Below are 24,619 nucleotides of genomic sequence, written 5' to 3' on the forward strand. Positions count from 1 at the left end.
CGGCCACCGCTTCGGTCCCGCGCCGCCCGCCACCACCGGCGCCGCCCCGGCCTCTCCTCCCCTCGGCCTCCTCTTCCTCCCTCTACTCCGGCCGCCGCACGGCCATCGACGCTGGCAAGACCCCGGCGAACCTCGGGGCACATGCAAACCCTAGATCTGGGAGGTGGTTTTTTTCTTCTAAGTCCCAAAAATCCCAGATCCATATGCTCCTGTTCATCATGTCATATCTCCGCATCCGTAACTCCGTTTTTGGCATATCGCATATCAAAATGTTCATCTCAGAGAGTACATCATTTCATTCCATTGCATCATTTTCATTTGAGTTCATCTTGATGGCCGAAATGCTGTTAGAAGAGGGCTACTTGAGTAAATTGTCAGATCTGCTGCTCCATTTAGATTTTTGTCATTTTTGCCATGATTATTGTGTGCATGATATGCCCCTGAGCTCTACATATATTTTGTTAAGGGTTTTGTCATCTTTCCAGAGGTACAACCCATGTATTTTTGTGATGTGTGTGGTGACTAGCACAAGCTTGCAGAGTGAGGCACTTGGTAGTGCTGATTTCAGGGACTTAGCAATTCCACCAAGTCCTTGACGTGTTTATTTCATATGGCCATGTGTTCTTGTTGTTTTCGAGTGATCCGTGCCTCTTTTGAGGATGATCAGTAAGGATGTTTTGTTAATCTTGTAGTGCTCTATCCATCCATGTCTTTGTTTGCAATTATGGAGCACCCTAGCTTGAGTCAATCGAGCTCTACTTTTGCTACTTCGTAAATCTGGGCAGATTGTCTACTTGTTAGCGATTTTGCCGATGATGTTGTAGTTGATCCGTGCATGCTATGCTATTGTTCTTGCCATGTCTATCTTGCATTTTGTGTATTCTTGATGGGTGTATGCTTAGTTTGTCATGACTTGCTCCGTAGTGAGTGCATCGAGCTCGTAAACATGCCTACTTGATATCTGTTTTTAGCATGCTCCAGTTTTCACTAAGTCTGAGAACTGATTATGCTTTTTGCCATGTTCACATGCTTGCAATTGTATTTTCTGATCCTTTTTGGCTCAAGGTCACTAAGGGACTTTTGTTAATCTCTTTGAGTAGCTCCATGCCATGCTTTACTTTGCCATGTTCAGGTCCTGTAGCTTGTAGTTTTGTTGCTCCGAAGAGTGCTACCTGATCTGAAATTCCAGACAAGTGTTAATTTCACAAAGTCTGAGATCTGTTTACCATATGCATTTTTGCCATGCTTGTTTGAACCTGTTAATGTATGATTTGGCCGTAGCTCAGTGCTAGATTTTTGTTAAGCATCTTGAATGCATCCCTGTCATGTATTTTGTTGTCATGTTTGGGTGCTGTAGCATGTTCATCTCATTGCATTTAGATGGCTACTTGCTGTAAATCACAGACCGGTGTCATATTTGTTTTGCTTGCCATTTCCAAACCGTAACTCCGATTCCGGCGTTCTTTATATCGTTTTCAAGCGATTTCATCTCTTCTTTCCAGTGGCACACTTGGATTTCCAAGTTGAGGCCAGGTTCATGCATCCCTTTGTCAAATCTTGCATATGCATCCCGCATTGCATCCCGCATAGCATATCATCTTTGCATCATATTGTTTTATACTTGGTAAAGGGTGGAAGGCTCGGCCTCTCGCCTAGTATTTTGTTCCACTCTTGCCACCCTAGTTTCCGTCATATCGGTGTTATGTTCCCGGATTTTGCGTTCCTTACGCGGTTGGGTTATAATGGGAACCCCTTGATAGTTCGCCTTGATTAAAGCTTTTCCAGCAATGCCCAACCTTGGTTTTACCATTTGTCACCTAGCCTCTTTTCCCTTGGGTTTCCGGAGCCCGAGGGTCATCTTATTTTAGCCCCCCCCTGGGCCAGTGCTCCTCTGAGTGTTGGTCCAACCGAGCGATGTCCGGGGCTACCAGGGGCAACTCTGGGCTGGCCTACCCGACGTCTTGCTCATCTGAGTGTGCCCTGAGAATGAGATATGTGCAGCTCCTATCGGGATTTGTCGGCACATTCGGGCGGTGTTGCTGGTCTTGTTTTAACCTGTCGAAGTGTCTTGTAGAACCGAGATACCGAGTCTGATCGGAACGTCTTGGGAGGAGGTCTATTCCTTCGTTGACCGTGAGAGCTTGTCATGGGCTAAGTTGGGACTCCACTGCAGGGATTTGAACTTTCGAAAGCCGTGCCCGCGGTTATGGGCAGATGGGAATTTGCTAATGTCCGGTTGTAGATAACTTGAACCTTAACTTAATTAAAACGAATCAACTGAGTGTGTTACCGTGATGGCCTCTTCTCGGTGGAGTCCGGGAAGTGGACACGGTGTTGGAGTAATGCTTGCGCAGGTTGCTCTCTAGTTTCTCGCTCACGCTTTGCCTCCTCTTCTCACTCTCTTTTGCGAACAGGATAGCCACCATATATGCTAGTTGCTTGCTGCAGCTCCACTTATATTTACCTTGCCTTACCTATAAGCTTAAATAGTCTTGATCGCGAGGGTGCGAGATTGCTGAGTCCCTGTGGCTCACAGATTACTATTACACCAGATGCAGGGCCTGATGATTCCGCTCCAGGTGACACGCTCGAGCTCAAGTGGGAGTTCGACGAGGACTCTCAGCGTTACTATGTTTCCTTTCCTGATGATCAGTAGTGGTGCCCAGTTGGGGGTGATCGGGACCGTGTCGCATGTTGGGTTATCTTTTATTTTGGCGCCATAGTCGGGCCATGAGTGTTTGGATGATGTAATGTTATTTATGTACCTTGATTGACGTGGCGAGTGTAAGCCAACTATGTTATCTCCCCTTTTATTAATTATATTACATGGGATGTTGTAAAGATTACCTTACTTGCGACTTATGCCTTCAATGCAATTATGTCTCTAAGTCGTGCCTCGACACGTGGGAGCTATAGTCGCATCGAGGGTGTTACACTGCGACTCCAACAAACCCCATGACCTCATCAAAGGGGACGAGGCAGGGGCATGGCTACAGCAAAGCCCACCCCCGCCCCTCACCAAGGGCAGGCATGGCCACAGCACGCCGTACCCTGGAAGATCTCCGTGCGGCGTGGCACTGTTGCCATGCCGGCCCTGACATCAGCACCGCAGGGCCGAATCCTGCACCCACGACGGCTTGTCTGTACAGCCTGGAGGCAGCAGGCCCCACCAGTCAGTGAGACCTCGGGAGACGGCAGGAGAACCACCAGTCGGACCTATCGGGAGTCGGCCCGGGGGAGTCGGCCGAGCCCTCCCCCGGGGCCCGCGCGCCATTAATCAAGATGTGATGGGGAGAGGCAACAGTGATCGCCCGCCGGGTGGCGGGGCTGTTGCCACGACCTCATGATCAAGCCCGCGTTATCAGAAGTACGGCTACAGTAATGAGCAGCCGGCAAGACCCGCCCGCGGCGGACGCAGCCTGTCGGCTCCGTACCCGGCCAGTCGGCGAGGCCTGCCAGTCGGCGGGCCCCAGCGGTCAGCAGAGAAGACGGAGGCCAGAGACACTGACGGCTGGGCCCGCGCCCAGCCGGATTACCATTGTACCCCTGGGGGGTAGGCCTATATAAACCCCCCAGGGCACCCATGCAAAGGGTTGGAACCCATTAGCTCTAGACCAGATCATATAGAAGGGAGAGAGCTGGCCTTGCCCCCTCCTAGCACCAGAAAACAGCTCAAGGAGCAACCGTGTAAACACTTTGGCCATAGTGATCATGCGGAGACCCCGCAGAGCAGCAGTAGGGGTATTATCTCCCCGGAGAGCCCCGAAGCTGGGTAAGATTCGCTGGCGTGCATGTCTTCGCCTCATCCCGTTTCCAGGCACCGGCGACGTTCTACTCGCCCCCACCATGATAAGCCATCCGTTGGCATATGTCGCACCAAACCCCCGACATTTGGCGCCCACCGTGGGGCCTGGTGCACCGCCGTCCGGAGATCTTTTCTGGACGGGAACTCTTTTCCTCCCTACCGAGTGCAGCCAGCCAGGCACGCCAGATGGAGTTTGCGCCAACACGCTAAGCGGCGTTGAGATCGCCTGCGCGGTCAGCTCCTTGGTCAAACTCGTCGGCGAGGTCCGCTTCTCTGACGAACCTGCATCCAATGCAGGCACGGACGGCCCCGAGAACCTCCTCGCAGGCCTCCTCGATCAACTCCACGTTTCCGGCGAGCCTGCCATAGACTTGGAGTCCGTAGGCTCCACCGACCCGATGCTGGTCGACTCCGACACCGCGTCGCTCGACGCGTTCCCCACCAACGTGGTGGTCTACGACGAACGTCTCCCCCACGCAGAGAGCGACGGAAGCACCGTCACTGAGGTGCTAGTCATCAGTCATGATGAGTTCCCCGATGAAGGAGCGCCCGACTCACTCGGCGCGGTGCTGCAAGACCTAACTACGCCCATTCCAGAAGATGCTGACGTAGAGACGTTGGAGGCGCGCCGCCTTTAGCTCGTTGAAGGCGCGAAGAAGCTGGCCAGCATGAGGCGCTTGTCAGAAGCCTACCAGCGGGAGATGCATCGCGCCGTCGGCGGCTCGCCGGCCCCGGCGAAGCCCAGCCGCCTTGGCGTGGTCCGGCAGCGCGGCGTAGCCATCGCCAACCTATTTGGGGCAAGCCGCCCTGTGTACGCTACACCAGCAGAGAACATCCGAGCCGCCCAGGCAGCGGCGGACGAGCTGGACAATTTGAAGAACACCACTTCATGATGGAGCGAGTCCAACGGCTTCTCAACGCGGCCGCCGCGTAGAACGAGGCCGACTGCCACGCAGAGGCACCTCAACGGCCCCACGACGACCTTCACCGAGACCAAGGCGCGACGTCTCGGACACCGACTGGTGGCGGCCGAGGAAGAAGAGACAAGGAGTCGACTGTCAGCCACAGTCGGACTCCCATTTCCATAGAGTGCGACCGAGACGGCCGCCCAAGGGCAGTGGAACGATGGGACGACTGTCCGCCTCCTCCTCCCCGCAAGGAGAGGCGAGTCTCCCCGCCGCTTGTTGACCATCCGACTCTCGGTGATCGCCTTGGCCGCCGAGAGGGAGTTGGAGAGAACGACGCCCGCCATCGGATCGACCGACTCCACCGATCCTTAGCACTGGAAGAAGAAGACAAGCTGGGTCCGCCTTGTTTCGGGCCCCGCATTCGGGACGAGCCCTTTCCCAGAGGGTTCACGCTCCCAAGAGACACGCCCAAGTATACCGGCTCTGTGAAGCCAGAAGACTGGCTAGTCGACTACTCCACGGCTGTCAGCATAGCAAACGACAACAAGCGTGTCGCCGTAAAGTACGTTCCGCTCATGCTCTAGGGCACGGCCCGGACATGGCTGGACAGCCTAAAGCCCCGCAGCATCAATAGCTGGGTCGACTTCACTGAAGCGTTCGTCCGCAACTTCACCAGCATGTACAAGCGTCCTCCCAAGCCTCGTCAGCTCTCCTTGTGCGTGCAAGGCCCCGACGAGTCTACTCGTGATTACCTCACGTGTTGGGCCGAGCTCCGGAACTCCTGCAAGGGCGTGCATGAGGTGCAGGCTATCGAGTACTTTACAGCCGGGTGCAGGGAAGGCACCCTCCTCAAGCACAAGCTCCTCTGCGATGAGCCAGAAACCCTCGACGAGCTGCTGATCATAGCGGACAAGTACGCCACGGCCGACTCCTCCATGAAAGCGGAAATTCAAATCAGCACAACTGGCAAAGTGGCTCCTCAAGCTCCAAGAACTCCGGCGGCAGATGCCGGCCGGCGACAACAGCAGGGCGACAACAAGCACAAGGCCCCGCAGCCGGCTTCCAACAGCCGGCAGGTCGCGACCGTTGAAGCCCAGCAGCCAGAAGAGCAGCCCCCGCCCAAGCGACAGAAAGGCGGCAAGCCAAACTGGTTGTCGGCCTTCTCCTATGAGCAGACCTTGGATGGACCTTGCAAGTTCCACAGCGGTGCAAAGCCATCGAATCACACCACCCGGAAGTGCCACTGGCTCACCAGGATCGCCAAGGGAGACGGCCTCCTGCCTCCCCCGCCTGCTGGGCAGCCGCCTCCGCCTCTGCCTCCGCCCCAGCAGCTGGCTGTCGGGCCAGTCAGCGTAGTACAAGACGAATACCCTAAAGAGCATAGAGCCTATGTGGTGTTCACCAGTGTGGCTGATGATCGACGCAGCAGGCGGCTGCAGCGACAAGAGGTGAACGCGGTGGCGTCGGAGACGCCAGAGTTCATGCACTGGTCTGAGAAGCCCATCAGCTGGAGCAGGGCTGACCACCCAGAAGTGATGCCGAGTCCGGGCTCCTATGCTTTGGTCCTGAACGCCACCTTTGCTATGGACAGACGAGCCGCGCGTTTCTCGCGAGTTCTGATAGACGGGGGCAGCAGCATCAATATCTTGTACAAGGACACCATGGAGAATTTAGGAATCAAGCAAAGACAGCTTCAGAACAGCCGAACTGTGTTCCACGGCATTGTTCCTGGGCTTTCCTGCTCGCCAATCGGCAAGATCCTGATGGACGTCCTTTTTGGGGACAAAGATCACTTTGTAGAGAGCCCGTTTGGTTTGAGGTGGTGGATCTTGAGAGCCCACACCATGCGCTGCTTGGCCGACCTGCCTTGGCCAAGTTCATGGCGGTCCCCCACTATGCCTACCTCAAGATGAAGATGCCCAGTTCCAAGGAAATTCTGACTGTGGCTGGCGACTACCGGAAGTAGTCTGCTTGCGCAGCAGAGAGTAGTCGGCTGGCCGAGTCCTTGGTAATCGCCACTGAGAAGCGGCTCCTTGAGCGAGTTGTGGCGATGGCCGGCAAGCAGCCTGAGGTGTCGCCCAACCCAAAAGACTCGGAGACTGAGGGTTCGTTCAGGCCAGCGAAAGAGACAAAGAAGATACCATTGGACCCGGAGCACCCAGAGAGGTACGCCGTCGTAGGTGCAAACCTCGATAGCAAATAGGAAGGCGAGCTTGTCAATTGCCTCCGTGAGAATCGAGACATCTTTGCATGGTCCCCCAAAGACATGCCAGGTGTATCGACGGAATTCGCCGAGCACAAGTTACATGTCCGATCTGATGCAAAGCCGGTCAGACAGCCCCTGCGCCGCTTATCAGAAGAGAAGAGAAGAGTTGTCGGAGAAGAGATAGCCCGACTCCTAGCAGCCGGCTTCATTATGGAAGTATTCTTTCCAGAATGGCTAGCAAATTCGGTCCTGGTACTAAAGAAGAACAAGCAGTGGCGCATGTGTATTGACTACACGAGCCTCAACAAGGCCTGCCCCAAGGACCCATTTGCTTTACCAAGAATCGATCAGGTGATAGACTCCACAGATGGATGCGAGCTGTTGAGTTTTTTGGATGCATATTCAGGATATCACCAGATCAAGCTAAACCTGACTGACAGACTGAAAACCGCCTTCATCACGCCGTTTGGAGCCTTCTGCTACCTCACCATGATGTTCGTCTTAAGGAACGCCGGCGCCACCTTTCAGTGTTGCATGCAGAAGTGCCTCCTCAAGCAGCTCGGCAGGAACGCCCACGTTTACGTGGATGACATGGTGGTGAAGACGGAAAAGCATGGGACACTTCTGGAAGACCTCAAGGAGACCTTTGAGAACCTGCGCCGGTTCCAGATCAAGCTCAACCCCGAGAAATGCGTCTTCGGAGTACCAGCCGGCTAGCTCCTTGGCTTCCTGGTCTCTGAACGCGGCATAGAATGCAACCCAGTAAAAATCAAGGCCATTGAGAGAATGGAGGTACCTAGTTGACTGCTGGACGTGCAGAAGTTCACCGGCTGCTTGGCATCCATCAGCCGATTCATCAGTCGGCTGAGTGAGAAAGCTCTCCCCTTGTACCAACTCATGAAGAAGACCACTTTTTTCGAGTGGAACCATAAGGCGGACGAAGCTTTTCACCAGTTGAAGAAGATGTTGACTACTCCACCTGTCCTGGCGGCTCCGACTCCCAAGGAACCTATATTCCTGTACATCGCCGCCACCAGCCGAGTAGTCAGCACGGTCATTGTAGTGGAGCGCAAGGAGGAAGGCAAGGCGCTGCCTGTCCAGAGACCGGTATATTACCTGAGCGAGGTACTATCGACCTCCAAGCAGAACTACCCCCACTACTAGAAGAGGTGCTATGGCGTACACTTTGCTGCCAAGAAATTGAAGCCTTACTTTCAAGAGCATCCAATCACGGTTGTCTGCACGGCCCCGCTTGCCGAGATCATTGGTAGCCGAGATGCTTCTGGCCGAGTGGCCAAGTGGGCCATAGAGCTAGCTCCTTACACCATCCACTACCAGCCCCGCACCGCCATCAAGTCACAAGCACTGGCCGACTTCCTCGTCGACTGGGCCGAGACCCAGTACCTACCTCCAGCACCTGATTCCACCCATTGGCGAATGCATTTCGACGGCTCCAAGATGCGCACTGGCTTGGGAGCCGGCGTCGTCCTCACCTCTCCCAAAGGCGACAAGCTCAAGTATGCACTGCAAATCCACTTCGCCGCCTCCAATAACGTCGCCGAGTACGAGGCGCTCATTCACGGGCTCCGGCTTGCCAAAGAGCTTGGCATCCGCCGGATCTTGTGTTATGGCGACTCGGACTTAGTGGTCCAGCAATCATCTGGCGACTGGGACGCGAAAGATGCAAACATGGCGAGCTACCGTTTCCTCGTGCAGCAACTCAGCGGGTATTTCAAAGGGTGCGAGTTTCTCCATGTGCCAAGAAACGACAACGACCAAGCAGATGCCTTGGCACGAATAGGCTCTACCCGACAAGCAATACCATCTGGCGTCGCCCTTCAACGCCTCCTTAAGCCGTCTATCAAGCCTTCACCAGAATTAGACTCCATTTTTGTGCCGGCTCCTCCTGAAGACGACGAATCCGACTCCAGAGCTCCGGCAATCGGAATGAGGATTTTTGCGGAAGACCCAAAAGCTGCCACAGCCAAACCTGGCCCGGGGACTACGGTGGCGGACTCAAAGACTCCAGAACTCGGCCCAAGGACCATGCCAGTCGGTCTGGGGACTTCATCAACCCAGCAAGCAGCTGTTGACTCCAACCCGCCGCCTCCCAGCCCAACCGCCCTCGTCCAAGTCGCAGTTCTGGTAGTCGAAGAAGTAGCAGCACCCTCATGGGCCCAGCCCATCCTCAAATTCTTGGTGAACAAAGAGCTGCTGATGGATGAAACTTCAGCTCGGCAAATACAACGTTGGGCGGCAGCCTACACCATAGTCAACAGAGAGCTGATCAGGCGCAGTGCCACTGGTGTCTACCAGCACTGCGTAGAGCCAGAGCAAGGCCAAGCGATTCTCAAAGACATCCATCAAGGCGAGTGCGGCCACCATGCGGCTTCAAGAGCACTCGTCGCCAAAGCCTTTCGACACGGTTTCTTCTGGCCAACTGCCTTGGAAGAGGCCAAGGAGCTGGTCCAAAAATGCAAAGGGTGTCAGAAGTTCAGCTCCAAGCCGCACCAGCCAGCTTTTGCATTCAAGAACATCCCCATTGCCTGGCCTTTCGCAGTTTGGGGTCTAGACATGGTGGGACCATTCAAAACAGCACAAGGTGGTTTAACTCACTTACTTGTCGCAGTGGACAAGTTCACCAAGTGGATAGAAGCAAAGCCAATCAAGAAGCTGAACGGTCCGACTGCCGTAACTTTCATCTCCGATATCACAATTCGGTATGGCATACCACATAGCATCATCACCGACAACGGCACAAATTTCTCCAAAGGCGCCTTGGCCCGTTTCTGTGCAACACAGGGCATCCGACTGGACCTAGCGTCCATCGCCCATCCGCAGTCAAACGGCCAAGTGGAGCGAGCAAACGGCCTCATCCTGTCCAGCATCAAGCCTAGGTTGATCGAGCCTCTGGAGCGCTCGCCTGGCTGCTGGCTCGACGAGCTGCCAGCCGTCCTCTGGAGTCTGCGCACGACTCCAAACAAGTCAACCGGCTTCACGCCCTTCTTCCTCGTCTACGGTGCCGAAGCCTTCATCCCAACGGACATAGAGTTCGACTCACCACGAGTCACCATGTACACCGAGGAGGAAGCAGAAGAAGCACGACAAGATGGCGTCGATCTGCTGGAAGAGGGCCGGCTGTTGGCACTTAGCCGGTCCAGCATCTACCAGCAGAGCCTGAGCCGATACCACAACAGGAAGGTCAGGCCAAGATCTTTCCAAGAAGGCAACCTTGTGCTCCGGCTGATCCAGCGAACAGCCGGCCAGCACAAGCTGTCGGTGCCTTGGGAAGGCCCTTTCATCATCAGCAAAGTACTGGGCAACGATTCCTACTACCTAATCGACGCTCAGAAGCCCCGAGCATGCAAGAGGGACTACTCCGGCAAGGAGACAGAGCGGCCATGGAATGCAAATCTCCTCCGAAGATTTTACAGTTGATGCAGTATGTACCACGCTACCTTTTGTATTAAAGTACCAAGACTTCGGGGCCCCCGAGGCGAGCTCGGGGACTGCCCTCTTTTGTCTGTATGATAAAAATTATGACTGTGAGTATGTTACTCCTTTTTATGCCGTTTGGCACCGGGCTCGACAAGTCAGCCCGGGGACTTGCCGCCTTGCACTATGAAATGCTTCCTACATTCGGACAAGTAGTGTGTAAACGCCCAAACCGTCTACTGTCAGAAGCCGCAGCTCGCAGAGCGACTGTACGGTGGGCAGCAGTAAGGTAGAATGGGCATTCGCATGAAAAAGGCTAAGGACTCAAAGCATAAAACATAGCTCAAGACGGCTTCCAGCCTTTCTCGCAAACCGACTCTCGGATAGTCGGATTACCGTCTTCTATCTAAATTGCTCAAAAAATCTTGAAAATGGCTAAGTACTTGCTTTCCCGAAGTAGCCTAGCACTTGATCCAGCGACAGTCCGCAGAGCGGCTGTCCGATTGGCAAGCCAGGCAACTAAGAGAAAGCGACAAAGGAAAAAAGCCAAAAGAGCATTGAGCAAGAAAAGATAGAACTCAGATAAATATATTTACATAACATAGGCCCTTGGCCGAATTTTTGAGTAGAGGTTCAAAATACACCCCGCGAGTGGAATTGTGCGAATTAACAAGTTCTTCAAAGACTACTGAAGCAGATAAAACAAAGATATAGCGGCAGCTTAGGAAGCAGCAGACGGACTCGGAGGGTCGGAGGAGGCGCCAGCCCTAGGCGTCGGGGCGGCCGGCCGGCTAGTCTCGACTTGATCGCCTCCGGCAACAGTCGGGTCGGTTGCACGCGGCTCGTTGCTGGAGGCACGGTCGAGCTCAGGCTGGCCGTCTGCTCCGTCTTGTGGCGCCTCCGCCTCGCCTCCGTCCTCCGCCTCGCCCTCTTCCTCGACGCTGGAGCCAATCACCTCCGCCGAGTCCTCGCCGTAGTCTGGGTTCATCCCAAACCACTCCGGCGGTACCTCCTCGCCATCTTCAGACCGCTCGGGGACGAACATGCTGGTGTCGGTGTACTCGGCGATCGCCGCAGCACGCTTGACGAGGGCGTCTTCCGCGGCCGCCAGCTCCGGCTGGGCCTCCGACCGAAGCGTGGCCAGCCGGTCTAGGTCCAGCCCCGGATACCATGCCTTGATGAACTCCAAGGCCCGGCGTGCACCAACTCGGGCCAAAGAGCCCTTCCAGGCCTCAAGACGACCAGCCGCGACCTCCAGCCAGTCGATCGTCAGGCTGGGGGTGCGTGGAGCCTGCATATCCGGCCACAGGGCGGCAATTGCCTGGGCACCGACACACTGAAGCCGGCGCAGCATCCGGTGAGCCGGCCGGAGGCGAGCCTCGATGCTCAGGATGTGCTCGTCAAGAGTTCGGGGGGCGTCGGCGGCAATCTATGCGCCCTCCGCCCTCCAACCTTCACGGTCAGCCTCGATGGCTTGGATGGCAGCCTACGACTGCCCAGGCAAGAAGTTTGGAAAAGACACGAAGAAACGAAGAAGCAAGTCAAAAACCAGGAGTCGACACGATTTAAGTTGGCAGCTCGAAGAAAGAAAATAAAGAAACTCACCATCAACGATGTCTTCAATCTCGTGGAAGCCGGAGGACAGCAGCGCCTCCTTGTCAGACCAGGAGGAGCGCTCGCTCGTGAACTCGACCAAGAGGGCGGTTTCCATCTCCTCCGCCTCCCTCTGTGACTTCACAAGCAGCTCCTTCTGCTCTGCCAATTGAGTGGCCAGCAGATCGCGCTCCGTGGCGAGCTTGCTGCACTCCTCCTCTTTGGCATGCAAAGCGGAGTTGGCGTCGCTTAGCTGCTGTTGAAGAGCAGCGTTGGCCCCTGAGAAGAAGAAAGAAAGAAGGCGTCAAGCCACCAGTAAAGAAGGTCGCCGGGGAGATCCGGCCCGACTGCTCGACAGTCGGCCTGAATCTCGGGGACTACAGCCTGCAGGTGCGCCAGAGCACCCCTGCGAAGAAGGAAAAGGACTTACTTCGGCTCTCCGACAGATCGGCGGTCCGCTTGCCCAGCTCTTCAACGTTAAGGTTGAAGGCAGTGACGTGGAGGTTGTGGTAATCCTGCGACGAATGTTTCAGACAAAAAGTTAATACCCAAAGTTCATCAATTGGAGTTTCGGGCTGCCTGCTCAGTAGCCAGCCCGAAACTCGGGGACTACACCCAGTGGGTGCGCTGGCGCGCCCCCATAGAGAGGAACAAGAAAAACAAAGACCAAAGGGAAAAAAACATACCTGGACGGCTGCCCACGACGCCAGGAATGCCTTGGTGCAACTCTGGAGAGCGTCTCCCTCAGCGCGAAGCTTCGCCTGGACGTCCAGGAGCACCTGGTTCAGCGGCCCTATGCCGCCTCCTCGCACCCACCCAGTTGGCGCGGTGCTTGTTGCCTCGGCGTCTGGGATCGCCGAGCTGGCGGTGCCGGCTTCCAGGGGGCGGGGCGCCGAAGTCGCCTTCTCCAGACGACGGCGCGTTGGCGAGCCGACTTGAAGAAGTAGCCTCGCCACGGCCTCGTCTTTGGTCAGCGGCACCGGAGGGCCCGCCGGCTGCCCGCCCTGCGCACCTTCAGACGGCGGCGGGGGCGGCAGCGGAACATTCACATCCGGCGTAGAGGGGTCGCCGCCCTCCCCCTCCACGACGGGGTTCTCCCCGCCGGCTTCCCCAGTCTGCCCCGTGAACTCCGGAGGTGGCGGCGCAGAGTTCAACGGGGTAACGAGAACCGCCGACTGGCGGCGTGCGGCTTCCTCGGCCTGCTGCTTCGCCGCGGCGGCGGCTTCGGCCTCCGCCAGTTTTTTCTTGGCGGAGGCCTCCGCCCTGTCGGCCTCCGCCTTGTCCAGGCGGAGGGCCTCTTCTTCGTTGCGCTTCTCCTGCGCATTCCGCTCCGTCGCCTCCCGGAGGTCAGCAGCGGGGTCAATCTGCCGAGTGGTGGCGGACGTCTTTGATGACCCCATGATGGAGGCGGCGGTGACCCTCTCAAGAGAGAGGGGAGCCCTGAAGCAAGAGGGGCAAGCAGAAACTCAGACAAATCACGAAGAAAGAATAAAACTTTGAAGACAGAATACTTACGCGGAGACCAACGACGGCTTCTTCACTTCCTTACGGAAGCGGATGGCCTTCGCGGCCGCCTCGTCCCGCCGGGTCGCCGCAGCCGAACCCTTGGGCTTCTTCGGCTGACTGCCGAACAAGGTCGGCACGACCCTGCGCTTCTTCCCGCCGCCTGGATTACCCGGCGCGGCAGAAGAACCCGCGCCAGGCTGGCTGGCTCCTGGCCGATGGCGAGGGGCGACTTCTCCCTCGGCGTCGTCGTCAGGCCAGTTGGCGAAAGTGGCCGAAGGCCTGAAGTCGCCCGCTGTTACTCCTCCTCCCTCGGCGTCATCTTCCAGAGCCGCCGCCCCATTGGGGGGTCGCCGATGTCGCTCTCCGCCCGGTCGGCGAGGAACTCGCGGGCCGGCCCTGAGGTGCCGGCTGGTGGGTGAAGGAGGGGATTCTAACCAAAGCCGGCTGGTCAAAACAAAACTCAGCAAGAAGAAGACAATCCAAATAAAGAAAAGAAAGGCGACTCACCACGGGCGGGGGTTGGCGCGGGAGTACGGCTCCTTGCTGAATCGCTAGTCCTCCAGGAGCCTGCTGTCCGAGAGGTAGTTCACCATGAAGGCCACCTCTTCGTGAGGCAGGTCCTTGGTGCACATCCGACTCGGGTCGCGGTGCCCGCTCATCTGGCATATCATATGAGGGCGGCCTTGGAGTGGGAGAACTCGGCGCGAAACGAAGGCGGCCAACATGTCCGGACCAGTCAGACCCTCCAACTGCGTCAGCACTCGGAGTCGCGTGATGGTGCCGGCTCCCGCAGGCGTCAGCGACTTGGCCCGATACGACCAGTTGGGCAGTCGCCCAGCCGGCGGGCTGGCTTCGAAAGCCGGCAAGTTGACCCAGTCTCCCCTCGCAGAGGCGTTCTTGACGTAGAAGTAGGATCTCTGCCACATCTTCACCGACTTGATCAGCGGGATGGAGGGGAAGGGATTGTCGGCCCCCGACCTTCGCACGATGATGAAAGCGCCGCACTGAGCCGGCACGCCCGCAGCCTGGGTGCCGAGCTTGGAGAAGAAGAACTCCCCCCAGAGCTCGAGGGTGGGGAGGACTCCGAGGAAGCCTTCGCACATGGCCACGAAGGCGGACAGCAGCACCACTACGTTGGGGGTGTGGTGGTGCGGCTGGAGGCCGTAGAACTCCAGGAAGGACCGAAAGAAACTACTCGCTGGCAGCCCCAGCCCGTGCAGGCAGTGCGAGCGGAAGATGACACGCTCGCCCTCCTGTGGTGCGGGGGAAATCTCCCCCTTTGGCGCAAGACGCACGTACACGTGATCCTCGCTGGGAAGCCGACAGGTCCGGCGGAGGAACTCAATGTGGTCTTCATGAACTTCGGAGCCGTCCCAGGTGTCGGAGCGCATTGGGGGAGGCGCGGCGGCGGAGGAAGAACTCATCGCGAGCTGTCGCCGTAGTGTTCGCCGGAGCTTGGGCGTGCGGCGGAGCAAAGAAGAGAAGAGGAAGGAGGAGAGCGAGGAGCAGCAAGGAGGAAGAGAACGAGGAGTATTGGGAAGGAGGGGTGCGCGTGCCCCCCTCTTCCCCCTACTTATAGCCTCGTGGGCTGTGAAGCCGAGGGGGCGGACGTGGGGATTTACTGCGCCCACAGCCCCACGACCCCCATGATCCACGATAAAGTTACTGCATGCAGTAACTCCACGGGAATCCCAACCATCCACCGGGGCCGCAACGGATCCGCTCAGGCGCCGAGGCGCGGTAGTGGCGGGCCCCGCCTATGGGCCTGTCCCGTCGCGCACGTAGGCTGGCAGGACGGCCTAGCCACGTGCCCTCGCGTGACAGACCAAAAACGGGCGGCGGCCTGGAGGCTTAGCTAGCACGCCACTTAAATCCCGCCACGACGTTCGAAATACTGAGCGAGTCAGAATTGAGTGAGTCCGAGTTAAGCAAGTCCGATTCCTTCTAGTCGGCCCGGCAGAAGTCAATCGAAGACCATGTGTTGAGCACCCGGAAAGAGAAACTGCTGAGGCTTCTCGGCCGATCGTCCGCGGCGCCTCACCAGCTTCGGGGACTACTGTCGGAGTAATGGGCCACGGGTAGGCCAACCCGAGTCTCGTAACCTTTCAAGATATCGGGGCAGGCTGCGCCGCTCAAGACCCTAGGACAAAGAGCCGCCTCCTGAGGAGTCGACGGCAAGGCGGCCGACTGCCCGCTCACGGCCGAGTCCCAGGGACGACTTCCAGAGAAGCCGGCTTTGGGGAGTCGGCCTGCGACTCCAACAAACCCCATGACCTCATCAAAGGGGACGAGGCAGGGGCGTGGCTACAGCAAAGCCCACCCCTGCCCCTCACCAAGGGCAGGCATGGCCACAGCACGCCGTACCCCGGAAGATCTCCGTGCGGCGTGGCACTGTTGCCATGCCGACCCTGACATCAGCACCGCAGGGCCGAATCCTGCACCCACGACGGCTTGTCTGTACGTCCTGGAGGCAGCAGGCCCCACCAGTTAGTGAGACCTCGGGAGACGGCAGGAGAACCACCAGTCGGACGTGTCGGGAGTCGGCCCGGGGGAATCGGCCGAGCCCTCCCCTGGGGCCCACACGCCATTAATCAAGATGTGATGGGGAGAGGCAACAGTGATCGCCCGCCGGGCGGCGGGGCTGTTGCCACGACCTCATGATCAAGCCCACGTCATCAGAAGTATGGCTACAGTAATGAGCAGCCGGCAAGACCCGCCCGCGGCGGACTCAGCCTTTCGGCTCCGTACCCGGCCAGTCGGCGGGCCCCAGCGGTCAGCAGAGAAGACGGAGGCCAGAGACACTGACGGCTGGGCCCGCGCCCAGTCGGATTACCATTGTACCCCTAGGGGGTAGGCCTATATAAACCGCCCAAGGCACCCATGCAAAGGGTTGGAACCCATTAGCTCTAGACCAGATCATATAGAAGGGAGAGAGCTGGCCTTGCCCCCTCCTACCACCAGAAAATAGCTCAAGGAGCAACCGTGTAAACACTGTGGCCATAGTGATCATGCGGAGACCCCGCAGAGCAGCAGTAGGGGTATTATCTCCCCGGAGAGCCCCGAAGCTGGGTAAGATTCGCCGGCGTGCATGTCTTCGCCTCATCCTGTTTCCAGGCACCGGCGGTGTTCTACTCGCCCCCACCATGATAAGCCATCTGTTGGCATATGTCACACCAAACCCCCGACAACCGTGACATCTCAAGAACACGAGAGAGAGAGAGAGATTAAACACACAGCTACTGGTACAAACCCTCATCCCTGAGGGTGGACTAATCCCTCCTCATCATGGAGACCATAGGGGTCTAGATTGGTTTTTCGTGGCTACAGAGTCTTGCGGTGGTGGGACTTAGGGTTATCTTCGGGGGTTTTGGAATATTTGAGAATTTATAGGGTGAAGAGGCGGTGTGGGAGGCCACCGAGGTGGTCACAACCCACCTGGGCGCACCTGGGAGCCCAGGCGCGCCCTGGTGGGTTGTGCCCCCCTTGGGGCACCCCCGGGTGCTTCTCTGGCCCATCTGGTGTCTCCTGGTCCAGAAAAAATCTCCAAAAAGTTTCGCTGTGTTTGGACTACATTTGGTATTGATTTTCTGCGATGTAAAAAACAAGCAAAAAACAACAATTGGCACTAGGCACTATGTTAGTAGGTTAGTCCCAAAAAATGATATAAAGTTGCTATAAAATGATCGTAAAACATCTAACAAGTATAATATAACAGCATGAATACTTCATAAATTATAGATACATTGGAGACGTATCACTGGCGTGGCTATTTAAACCGATGTGCGGCCAACTCGCGCGGCGAGGTGGGACTAAAAACCAGTTGCGGCCAGCTCTAGTCTCCTCCGGTGGCTGCGGGCGGACGTTTCGGGAGTAGTTGGGGCTGGGGTGCAGCTACGAAACTTCAGTGAACACATGCTAATCAATGCTCAAAGCCCTCAAAGGATGCGCTTACCGACGTTGTACATTAATAATAGATAGTACTATTGGTAATTTGCTCTAAGACTAGTACGTATGTTGTACTGGTAGATGCTCGTAATTAATTATATAAGCTTACAGGCGACACACGCACTAACTACTTCTCACATGCTACCATCGAGGCATGTTGGCCAGACACCGGTGTTCTCCTTCCCGGCCATGTAGGCGGCAGCCCACCTTGCTTCGATCTTTGCCAAGCTCTTCTCAGCACGGGTGCGGCCTCTTCTTTCTTGAGGCGGCGAGACTCTCTTTTCTCACCTGCTTTCTGCCTTTCCCGCTCCTTTTGTGCGGCTTTGGGCGCCTCTATATCCACCACCCATTCAGCCATGGTAGCCTCAAAGTCTGCCCACGTAATTGTGTGGCCGCCGGAGGCCATGAACTCGACACGACGAGATGCCACCACTTCCTTACCATGTGTGCGGTCGCGGGCGGCGAGTAACGCGGCGCTATGGGATTCCATCCCTTCCTTACCAGTTACTATGCGCCGCGGTGCCATGAACGACGCTTGGCGAGAGCTCTAGGACAGAGTGGTCGGGCAGCCGTACAGTGCGGTGGTTTTGAAGAGCTCAACAACAAACAACGAAGGAAATTTGACTTCCCTTACAATTTTCATCATTCATTATCGCACACGGTTCATCTCTGTCGCCTCCGGAAACACAGTGCGCTTATTGTGTGTTGCGTTATTATTGGCCAGAACACCAGCCACGCGGATCGCGCATGTGCATCATAGAATGTGCCGTGATCGAACGGCAATCCACACCCCTCACATCACACCCGTGGAGCTTTAGCTAGATTGGATTTATACTCCCCCCGTCCAAAAATTCTTGTCGTAGATTTGTCTAAATACGGATGTATCTAGTTACATTTTAGTGTTAGATACATCAGTATCTAGAAAAATCTAAGACACAAATTTTGGGACGGAGGGAGTATGCGCTAAATGCCTAGAAAATGTACATAATCCCCTAAATATGCTAAATGAGCCCGAAAAATGCCAAATTTGAACACAGTGATTTGCATGGTGTATGTTCGTCGTAGAAAAAAACTCCAGGGCAAAGAATGAAGAAAATTTAGATTCCCCTTCAATCTTGGTGATTTCCCTCTCGAAAGCATGGAACTTCCTCGGTGATGGTTAGATTTATGATGGGCGTGCATGGCGACATAAGACAAACCTTCTCACATTTTTACCATGGCACCATGCCAAGCGTCATGTTTTTCAAGCATTTATTTCATTTTTATATAAGTTGAAAACCCAATAAACAAACATTTGTGGTTGACTATTACCACACATTTCATCAAAATATCTGCCCATTTCTTGTAAAAGGCATGATAATTTCCTAAATTGCACAAGCATGGTTTTCCAGGCCGTTCTTGTGCACCCTTTCATGCATCGATTCTTTGAACTTGAATTATGTGCATTAATGCCTAGAAAATGCACATAATCCCCTAAATATGGTAAATGAACCCGGAAAAGTGCCAAATTTGAACACCGTGATTTGCAGGGTGTATGTTCATCATAGAAAAAAACTCATGGACAAAGGACAAAGAAATCTGGATCCCCCTTCAATCTTGGTGATTTCCCCCTCGAAACCATGAAACTTCCTCGGTGATGGTTCAATTTATGAAAGGCGTGCATGATGACATAAGGCAAACATTCTCAAATTTTTACCAGGGCACGGTGAGGCCATACCATGGAACCACGCCAGACGTCATGTTTTCCAAGCATGTATTTCATTTTTGTATAGTTGTTAACCTAGTAAACGACGCGTCTGTGGCTGACTATTGCCACACATTTCCTTGAAATCTCTTCCCATTCCTTGTAAAAGGCATGAGAATGTACTAAATAGCACGAGCATGGTTTTCCAGACCATTCTTGTGCACCTTTTCATGCACCGATTGTTCGAATTTGATTTATGTCATTAATGCCTAGAAAATGTACATAATCCCCTAAATATGGTGAATGAGCCCGGAAAAATTTCAAATTTGAACACATTGCATTGGAGGGGGTTTGTTGATCGTTGGGGAAAAAACTGAATGACAAACTAGGACGGAAATTTGTATTCCCCTTCAATCTTGGTGATTTCCCTCTCGAAAGCATGGAACTTCCTCGGTGATGGTTCGATTTATGAAGGGCGTGCATGACGACATAAATAAAACCTTCTCAGCTTTTTACCAGGGCACGGTGAGGCCATACCATGGCACCATGCCAAGCGTCATGTTTTTCAAGCACGTGTTTCATTTTTCTATAGTTGATAACCCAGTAAATGACGCGTTTGTGGTTGACTATTGCCATGCACTCCCTTGAAATTGGTATGTCTCTAATGTATCTATATTTTTTTTATTGTTCCATGCTATCATATTATCTGTTTTGGATGTTTTATATGCATTTATATGCTATTTTGTATTATTTTTGGGACTAACCTATCAACCTAGAGCCCAGTGATAGTTTCTGTTTTTTCCTTGTTTTTGAGTTTTACAGAAAAGGAATACCAAACGGAGTCCAAACGAGCTGAAACTTTACGACAATTTTTTATGGACCAGAGGAAGCCCATGAAGTATCGGAGATGGACCAGAGGAGCCACGAGGCATCCACAAGGGTGGGGCGCCCCCCTAGGTTGTGCCCCCTACCTTGTCGCTGCCTCATGGACCCCCTGACTTGAAACCAACGCCAAAAAATCCTATATATCCAGAAACCCCCAGAAAGAAACCTAGATCAGGAGTTCCATCGCCACAAGCCTCTATAGCCACGGAAAACTAATCGGGAGCCCGTTCCGACACCCTGTTGGAGGGGGAAACCATCACCGGTGGCCATATTCAGCATCCCGACGCTCTCCATGACGAGGATGGACTAGTTCACCCTCGGGGCTGAGGGTATGTACTAGTAGCTATGTGTTTGATCTCTCTCTCTCTCATGTTCTTGATATGGCACGATCTTGATGTACCGCGAGCTTTGTTACTATAGTTGGATCATATGGTGTTTCCCCCCTCTATCTTCCTGTGATGAATTGAGTTTTACCTTTGAGGTTTCATTATTATCGGATTGAATACTATTATGGATTTGAGAGCACTTGATGTATGTCTCGCCTGGGATACCCATGGTGACAATGGGGTGTTCTATTGATTCACATCATGTATGTTTTGGCACTCAACTCGCGGATTCTCGAGGTGACATTGGGGTAATCTATGCATAGGGATTCTTGCATGTTTTCATCCTTGTTTCTCCGGTAGGAATCTTGGGGCACTCTTTGAGGTTCTTTGTGTTGGATTGAATATTATGAAAATTTACCCATGGATACTTGTGGTGACATTGGAGTATCTAGGTGACATTAGGGTTGATTGATGTGTGTCATATGGTGTTATTTTACTACGAACTCCAGGGCTGTTTGTGACACTTATAGCAATAGCTCAATGGTTTGATCAGAAAGAATAACTTTGAGGTGGTTTCGTACCCTACAAGCAATTTCATCTTATGTTCTCTGCGATAGGAACTTTGGAGTGACTCTTTGTTGCATGTTGAGAGAACTTGCACTAGTGAAAGTATGAACCCTAGGCCTTATTTCCAAGCGTTGCAATTCCATTTTTGCTCACTTTTACCACTTGCTACCTTGCTGTTTTTATATTTTCAGATTACAAAAACCTATATCTACCATCCATATTACACTTGTATCACCATCTCTTCGCCAAACTAGTGCACCTGTACAATTTACCATTGTATTGGGTGTGTTGGGGACACAAGAGACTCTTGTTATTTGGTTGCAGGGTTATTTGAGAGAGACCATCTTCATCCTACGCCTCTCACAGATTGATAAACCTTAGGTCATCCACTTGAGGGAAATTTTCTACTGTCCTACAGAACTCTGCGCTTGGAGGCCCAACACGAGTCTACAAGAAGAAGGTTGCGTAGTAGACATCTAGGTCTTTTCTGGCGCCGTTGCCGGGGAGGTGAGTGCTTGAAGGTATATCTTTAGATTTTGCAATTGAATCTTTTAGTTTCTTGTTTTATCACTAGTTTAGTCTATAAAAGAAAACTACAAAAAATGGAATTGAGGTTGCCTCATATGCTTCATCTCTTTAATGTCTTTCGTGAAAATGATGGAAAGGAAAATCGTGCTCAAGTGTTAGAGGAAGATGTCAATAAAATGTTTGGCACTAAATATTTGAATGATGAGCATGATTGCATTGTTGTTAGTATGAATTCTTTGAATATTCATTATGCTAATTATATGCAAAGCCACAAGCTTGGGGATGCTATGTTTGATGAAGATGATATTTTTTGTCCCCCAAGTTTGATGAGCAAATTTATTATGATGATAGCATACCTCCTATTTATGATGAGTATATAGATGAAATTGGGTTTGGAAGAGTGTCAACTCTAGGTAATGATCCCACTATTTTGGAGGGTGTTGAATCTTATTCTAATAATTATGAAAGTGGATTTGGAGAGGGCATGACTTTATTTAGTGATGGATCCACTATTTTGGAAGAGGTTCCAATTGATTATGAGAACAAAGTTGCTATCTATGATGATTTTTGTGATGACATGTATTCTATAAAGAATAATCATAACCATGAAACTTGTCATCATGATTTTAATTTTCAATTGGATTATGACTCACATAATAGTATTTTGTTGAGTTTGCTCCCACTACTATGAATGAGAAGAATTTTGCTTATGTGGAGAGTAATAAAATCTCTATGCTTATGCATTATGAAATGAATTCTTTATGTGATGGTTATATTGTTGAATTCATTCCTGATGCTACTGAAAATTATTCTGAGAGAGGAACATATGTTTTGACATATCTCAGTAATATCAAGTTTCCTCTCTATGTGTTGAAAATCTTGAAGTTTTTCTTGCTTTACCTTCCTATGCTAGTTGATTCTTGCTCCCACAAATTGTTTGATCATAAAATCCCTATTCATTCGAAGTGGGTTAGACTTAAATGTGCTATTCATATGCTTCATGATGCTCCCTTTATATTTCAACTCTTATCTTTTATGTGAGCATCATTGACATCATCATGCCTAGCAAAAAGGCATTAAAGAAATCGCTTGTTAGGAGACAACCCAATATTTACCCCTACTATTTTTGTGTGTTAACATGATTAGGCTACTGTATTAATCATTTTTTATAACTTTTGTTTCAATAATGTGCCAAGTAAGACCTTTGGGATGATCTATGGTGATAGTTGATTTGATCTTGCTGCAAAACAGAAACTTTTGCTCCTAGTAAAATAATTTTAGTTTTTACAGGAGCGTGATAAAATACTGATCCTTCTACGCAATATTGGTATACAAATTTCCTAGACTGTCCTAATTTTTCAAAAAAATTGGAGTTACAAAAGTATGCAAAGTTTCCATATTACTACAGACTGTTCTGTTTTTGACAGATTCTGTTTTCATTGTGTTGTTTGCTTATTTTGATGAATCTATGGGTAGTATCGGAGGGTATGAACCGTGGAAAAGTTAGAATACAGTATCTATAACACCAATATAAATTTAGAATGAGTTCACAACAATACCTAAGTGGTGATTTACTTTATTATACTAAAGGAGCTTATGAGTTTTCTATTGAGTTTTGTGTTATGAAGTTTTCAAGTTTTGGGTGAAGTTTCGATGGACTACGGAATAAGGAGTGGCAAGAGCCTAAGCTTGGGGATGCCCAAGGCACCCCAAGGTAATAATCAAGGAATACCCAAGCAACTAAGCTTGGGGATGCCCGGGATAGCATCCCCTCTTTCATCTTCAATCCATCGGTAACTTTACTTGAGGCTATATTTTTATTCACCACATGATATGTGTTTTGCTTGGAGCGTCTTATATGATATGAGCCTTTAATTTTCAGTTTGCCGCAATCATCCTTGTTGTACACACCTTTTGAGAGGGACACGCATGAATCATGAATTATTAGAATACTTTATGAGCTTCACTTATATCTTTTGAGCTGGGTAGTTGCTCTAGTGTTTCACTTATATCTTTTTAGAGCACGGCAGTAGTTTTTATTTTGAATAAATTGATGAACTCTCATGCTTCACTTATATTATTTTGAGAGTCTCTTTGAACATCATGGTAATTTTCTTTGGTTATGAATTTAGTCCTAATTTGATAGGCATCCAAGAGGGATATAATAAAAACTTTCATATAAAGTGCATTGAATACTATGAGAAGTTTGATTCCTTATGATTGTTTTGAGATATAAAGATGGTGATATTAGAGTCATGCTAGTGAGTAATTGTGGATTGTAGAAATACTTGTGTTAAAGTTTGTGATTCCCGTAGTATGCATGTATGGTGAACCGTTATGTAACGAAGTTGGAGCATGCGGTATTTATTGATTGTCTTCCTTATGAGTGGCGGTCGGGGTTGAGCGATGGTATTTTCCTACCAATCTACCCCCTATGATCATGCGCATAGTACTTTGTTTCGATGAAAAATAGACTTTTGCATTAAGTATGTGAGTTCTTTATGACTAATGTTGAGTATATGGAGTATATGCACTCTCACCCTTCCACCATTGCTAGCCTCTCTAGTACCGCGCAACTTTCGCCGGTACCTTACACCCACCATATACCTTCCTCAAAACAGCCCCATACCTACCTATTATGGCATTTACATAGCCATTCCGAGATGTATTGCCATGCAACTTCCGATGTTCCGTTTATTATGACACACTTCATCATTGTCATATTGCTTTGCATGATCATGTAATTGACATCCTATATGTGGCAAAGACACCATTCATCATTTTTCATACATGTCACTCTTGAGGCATTGCACATCCCGGTACACTGCTGGAGGCATTCATATAGAGTCATATTTTGTTCTCAGTAACGCGTTGTAATTCTTGAGTTGTAAGTAAATAAAAGTGTGATGATCTTCATTATTAGAGCATTGCCCCATGTGAGGAAAAAAATAAAAGAGGCCAATGAAGCCAACAAAAAAATAGTCCAAAGAAGCCAAACAAAAAGTGAGAGAAAATAGAGAAGGGGCAATGTTACTATCCTTTTTCCACACTTGTGCTTCAAAGTAGCACCATGATCTTCATGATAGAGAGTCTCATATGTTGTCACATTCATATACTAGTGGGAATTTTTCATTATAGAACTTGGCTTGTAATTTCCAATGATGGGCTTCCTCAAAATGCCCTAGGTCTTCGTGAGCAAGTGTAACATCCCAAAATTCTAAATTTTGGAAT

The sequence above is a fragment of the Triticum aestivum genome, chromosome 7A (genome assembly GCF_018294505.1).
Source record: "Triticum aestivum cultivar Chinese Spring chromosome 7A, IWGSC CS RefSeq v2.1, whole genome shotgun sequence".
NCBI lineage: Eukaryota > Viridiplantae > Streptophyta > Magnoliopsida > Poales > Poaceae > Triticum > Triticum aestivum.